Below are 6,000 nucleotides of genomic sequence, written 5' to 3' on the forward strand. Positions count from 1 at the left end.
GAATGTCAAAAGTATCGCTTGAAATTGAATAATATAACCATGTCTCAGAGATACTAAAAGTATAAAGTATGAAGTTTCAGTTTCAAATTATTGAGACAAGCTCATCAAATTTATCGGCTATGTTTAAACCCCGAACATTAGCGTGGCCACTCAAAAATGAAGAACTAGGGTTAGGTCCAGGATTATCAGGCTCGTTATCACCGCCTAACAACAAAAAGGTAAAAATGATAACTGAGATATGACTGGTAATAAAAATAAAAGTTAAGAGAGGAAAAGCAAATACATTTAATTAGAGTAACAAAAGTAAGGTCTGTGAAACCATCCCCTCCAGCGTGGCTTTCTTGGCCCTCAAAACCCTTAACTCTTGAACTTCACTATGATCGCGCGGCTGTCATCTTGTCTTTTCCGTCTAACCCTGTGGGCTCTACCAATCTCTCCTGCGTCAAATTCTAAACCCATCTCCCAAAGAAAGAACTCTAAACCTTTCTTAGGGCAGTCTTTGTTATCTCCCTCCTGAACTCCATAGATACGTACACTTACCCTTCGAGAATACTGCTCGTTGTTGTTTTGTTTAAGTCATTCCTCACGGGAACATTGGAACCCACAAATGACCAGCTCCCAACATCAGTGGCCTCATAGCTCAGTTGGTTAGAGCATCGCACCGGTATCGCGAGGTCACGTCGGGTTCAAACCCCATTGAAGTCCTGAATTTTTCAGGCTTCTTTACGCAATTGCAAAAACTGCGTTCATAACTGCGAGAATCATAGCTTCTTCACTTGACATTCTTCTATGCTTATCATTCCACGTCCCCTCTCTGATTTTTTAAAGTACACCCGATTTACATCAGTCTTCAGGTGTAATGCACGATAAATGGTCATCAGCTTTCGTGTTTTGCGATCCATTACTTCCAGCTCTTCCTTGGCCCAATCAACAATTCCTGCCTCGTACTTTACAATGGAAACTGCTCTAAAGTTTATTGTTTTCATCGTATTTCCCGTATGGAGTTTAGTATTGTCTTAACTGATCCTTCTGGATCCTGTCCTTCATTTTACTATGTTTTACATCATCCGCTTCTAGCACCCCAAGATACTTGTAGTTTTCATTCTCATCAACATTCAGTGATCGCATCTTTTTATTCCCCGGTAGCATGACTTTTTCACTTTGGAACACTTTTCCGCGTTTCATCAATAGGATTGCACACTTTGGTATTCCGAACTCCATCGGCATATCTTCGGCCACAATTCTAACTGATGGGACAAGAGAGTCAACTTGATTTTCATTTTTACCATATGGCTTCTTAAGATCGTCCATAAAAAGCAAATGATTAATCATTCCTTTCCCGTCGCCAGGATCATATCCCGCCTTTACTTTTCGTAGCACGGGTGTTAGTGCCCGGATGAGCGATATCACAAAAAGGAGGGATGAAAGGCTGTCTCCTTGAAATATTCCTCTTCTGATATGAACTTCGCCAAGAGCTTCACTTCCAGTGGTTAAAACTGTGTTCCACTACTTACACTCTGTTGTCAATATCTATGCTGATGATACGACGTTGAGCTACTCAAGTGACGTTAGAAATGCACCTGACACTCTCTCTACAAGTCTTCAGAGGGATATGGATGAAGTTGTGAGATGGTCAAATGAAAATAAGATGACCCTTAATGGAAGTAAGACCAAATGCATGATGGTTACTGGTAAAAGACTTGCTAAAAATATGGAAGAGGACCAATTGTTACTCAAAATTAATGGAAAAGGTTGGAACAAGTTACGTCTCAAAAGCTTTTTGGGTTATCATTGAGGAACTTTGCAAAAAGATATCCCAACGTATAGCAGTATTAAAGAAAATAAGATGTTTCATGCCACTCGAACAAAGAATGCTGTACTATAACTCAATGATCAAACACGTAATGCTCTATGGTTCAAGCATATGGACCTCTTGCACTATTGATAGCCTAACTAAAGTGGTAAGGTTACAAAAACGTGCAGCCCGTGTAATACTAAATGCAGACACTAGAGATAATAGTGTTGAGCTATTCACTAAGTTAGGATGGCTTTCCTTCTATGGTGAGGCGAAGATCATAAAATGTTTGCATGTTTTTAGACGACTGGTTGGGGATAGCCCGTCTTATATGAATAGTTTATTAACAAGAAATGCCGATGTACATAGTAGGGAAAGCAGACATGGAGATTTTAATTTAGTTTGTCCACGTTTTAAGAGGGAAACAGAGGGAGGGCGTTCTTTTTCAGTATCTACCACGAGATTTTGGAATTCCCTTCCAAGAGCTATTAAGTCGAGATCATCACTTTTAAGTTTAAGTAAAGCTTTAAGTGGTTTTTTTACTGATAGGTACCAGAACACTGAACATTTTAAGATAAACTAATTTTTTCTATACTTATTTGTATATTATTATATTATACCATTTTAGACTGTTTTAGATATATTTATATTTAATTGTAGGAGGGCCACAAGTTTATGAGCCTTAGCTGTTACGTGCTCACCCTCGTATAATAAAGTTGGTTGTTGTTGATGTTATTTTGGATCAAACCCACCATATTCTGCGCTATACGAGATATCCTCATAGAAGGTATCTCAGCTCCCTCCGTATTATCATTATCATTATCATTTGGTCTGCGGCACCGTTGAACATATTTCCTAAGAACATTACCTGATATGGCAGAATTGTTAGAGCCACTTGAGCGCGCGATTAATGAGGTTCTTACATCAGCTGTCACTGGCCATAACACTCACACTAAAGTAGAGAGCGACCTCCTTGGTGTCCCTGTGCGCATGGGAGGCCTGGAATGAGACCTCATCTTCTGAATACGAGGCTTCAATCAAAGTTACTAATCCGCTCGTGAGGCGAGTTGTTGAGCAAGAGCACCAGCCTCCAGATGCCTCAGAAATTCGAACACTGCAACTGAGCACAGGAAAACAAAAAGATGACTGTCTAAGTGAGAAGCTAAAGCAGGTGAACAGCTCCCTGCCGACAAAAGCTAAGAGAGCTGTTGAGTTAGCTACAGAGAAGGGATCATCAAATTGGCTGACCGTGATTCCTCTCAAAGAGCTACATTACAATCTGAATAAGAAGGAATTTAGAGATGCAATCAAGTCACGATACGACTGGGACATAACGGACACACCTATGATCTGCGCATGCGGTGTTCAGTTTAGCGTGGATCACGCAAGGGTGTGTCAGTGCGGCGGGTTCATTATCCAGCGCCATAAAGAACTTCGTGAGTTGGAAGCAGAGCTGCTAAGGATGGTCTGTAATGATGTGGAAGTAGAGCCGGTCCTTCAGGAGCTCATGGCGATAACAAAGCCCCTGATGCCCGTTTGGATATTTACGCGCGAGGCTTTTGGACGAGACAGAGATCTGCACCCCAATGCAGACTCTTACAGAGACTTGACTCCTAAGCAGATCTCTAGGAAGCATGAGAACGAGAAGAAGAGGCAGTATGCGGAAAGAGTAATGGAGGTCGAACAGGGAACGTTCAATCCCTTAGTTTTCACGACCACAGGCAGAATGGCGGATGAGTGTGTTAAGTACCACAGCAGACTTGCGGAGCTGATCGCAAATAAGAAGGGAGAAAGTTACTCATGCGCAATTTCTTGGATAAGAGCTAAAGTTTCGATGTCTTAATTTAGAACCGTGCACCGGTGGCTCAGTTGGTTGAGCATCGGGCTGCCACGCGGGAGGTCGCAGGTTCGAACCCGGCCGGATCAACACTCAGAATCTTTAAATAACTGAGGAGAAAGTGCTGCATTTGCCATTAACCATTTGCAAATGGTTATACTTTCAAGTCTTCTTGGATAAGGACTATAAACCGTAGGCCCCGTCTCACAAATGTCTTCTATGTTCATACGGTTTCCTGTGGGACGTTAAAGAACCCAAGCACTATTCGAGAAGAGTAGGGGATAAAGTAACAGATGTTGTGGCTGTCCTGTTCTCTCCAGCAGAAGTGGCCGGCTTGGCGGTGATGTCTGTAAAAAGGCTTGTGGTGTATGAAGCCACCTAAGCAGAAACAGCCACAAGTCAAAAAGGGACTTTGCCGAGTGCTGGAACCATGTAGATGTAGATGTAGATGTAGATTTTAAAAACACTGTGCTTGCTGCAAGAGCTAGTTGATCACATCTGAGCAGCAAGGAATGTATTTGGGAAATGTTGTATAGTGCTTCCAATTCTTACTTATTCATATTTCTGTAAATTATGTAAATAGTTTTCCTTTTTTTAATAATAATAATACAATTAATAATAATAATAATAATAATAATAATAATAATACAATTATTATTATTATAATTATTAATGATTTTGATTAATGATTATTATTAATGATTTTGAGAAACACAGACATGTAAAAACTAGAGATTTAATATTAAATTTCCGACGACTCGGCGACCTCATGACGCCATTATCAGGGAGTTGGAAATGAATATGCGAGTTCATAAAAGATATAAAATCCTCCACATTTGCATAAGTAAAGAAGAGCTAGACAAAGACTTTAGCACGGATTGAATCTGTTTGCACGTTCAGCCGTGGTCTTAATTGTTTGATGTAAAGCATTTTGTTAACGAGACAGTCCAATTTGTTCATGCATTTCTTCAACACTCTAAAGCAGCTGAGGAGGTCCTCAGGGACAGCACCCGCGTGGTCTTGATCATAATGCTTGCGCACAGAAGATGACGCACTATTGTGGCCATCCACGCGTGTATGTAGATGGCCACGTGTGTAGCCAACATAGCTACCTGTATCGCACAGGTTGCATTGCCGAAATTGGCACACGACGCACTATTGATTAACCAGCTGTGGTTTGGTCTCGCATTCTTGGAGGTCTTGCACAATTTTTCGACTGACAAAGACGGGTTGGACTGTAGTTTGGAGCTTGAGACTTAAATCTTGCAACTGAATCTTAACAAAGTTAGCAGAATCCTGGTCTTTAAATGATACGACTACCCGAGTCACGTCATTTCCCACCATTTCTACCGATGCCTGCGATGGATGCTGGTCAGTAACTCTTGAGTTGACAAAGGTATTAATGGTAGAGTTGATAAGGTGTTGGGGGTACTTCAAACGTGAGAACAGGGACTTTAAGCGTTCACACTCCTCCGAGAAATAGGCTCAAGATGAGGACAAACGGTACACGCGATCAAGCATAGTTGTTAATAAACTTCGTTTGTATCGGTTGTAGACGTGACTATGGCAGTGGGGAAGTAAACCAGTACTGGTAAGCTTCACGTAGACCTTAATCTCGATCTAAACATCTCTTAAGATGACCTTGTTGATCTCTTGAGCGTAGCCACCAAGGGACAGTTGTTCCAGTTTAATGGTGCCTTGTATGAGCAAATGGACTGAATAGCCATGGTGTCCCTCGGGCCTTTGCTTGCTAACGTCTTTATGTCATCATTGGAAGAAAAACTAGAACTGGAAGGAAAGCTCCCTGGTTATTACCGCAGATACGTTGACGACACTCTCACTGTTATGCCTGAGATAACTACAGCTACGGACTTCCTAAACACCCTCAACAACGCCCATCCTGCTGTCAGTTTTACCATGGAGATTGAAAAGGATGAAAAGCTTCCATTTCTCGGCACCCACCTTCTAAACCGAGCGCCCCAAATTGAGACTAAGGTCTAAGTGAAGCCTACCAGTACTGGTGCACTTCTCCACTACCATAGTCACGTCGACAACCGATGCAAAAGAAGCTTACTAATAACTATGCTTGATCGCGTGTACCATTTGTCCTCATCTTGAGCCTATTTCTCGGAGGAGTGTGAACGCTTAAAGTCCCTGTTCTCACGTTTGAAGTACCCCCAACACCTTATCAACTCTACCATTAATCCCTTTGTCAACTCAAGAGTTACTGACCAGCATCCATCGCAAGCGTCAGTAGAAATGGTAGGAAATGACGTGACTCGGGTAGTCGTACCATTTAAGGACCAGGATTCTGCTAACTTTGTTAAGACTCAGTTGAAAGATTAAATTCTCAAACTCCAAACTACAG

General features: G+C 41.6%; 2 protein-coding genes and 1 pseudogene across 5 annotated transcripts in view; 2 read left to right on the forward strand and 1 right to left on the reverse strand.

Annotated features, from left to right (window-relative positions):
- LOC138024274 (uncharacterized) overlaps window positions 1-6,000 on the forward strand; it is an 847,896-nt gene that overhangs the window by 377,434 nt on the left and 464,462 nt on the right. The window lies entirely within an intron of this gene.
- LOC138024268 (fucolectin-like) overlaps window positions 1-6,000 on the reverse strand; it is a 28,579-nt gene that overhangs the window by 9,244 nt on the left and 13,335 nt on the right. The window lies entirely within an intron of this gene.
- The window catches only part of LOC138024765 (uncharacterized), a 933-nt pseudogene continuing 410 nt past the window's right edge, over window positions 5,478-6,000 (forward strand).

The sequence above is a fragment of the Montipora capricornis genome, chromosome 11, assembly GCF_036669925.1.
Source record: "Montipora capricornis isolate CH-2021 chromosome 11, ASM3666992v2, whole genome shotgun sequence".
In the NCBI taxonomy this organism is placed as follows: domain Eukaryota; kingdom Metazoa; phylum Cnidaria; class Anthozoa; order Scleractinia; family Acroporidae; genus Montipora; species Montipora capricornis.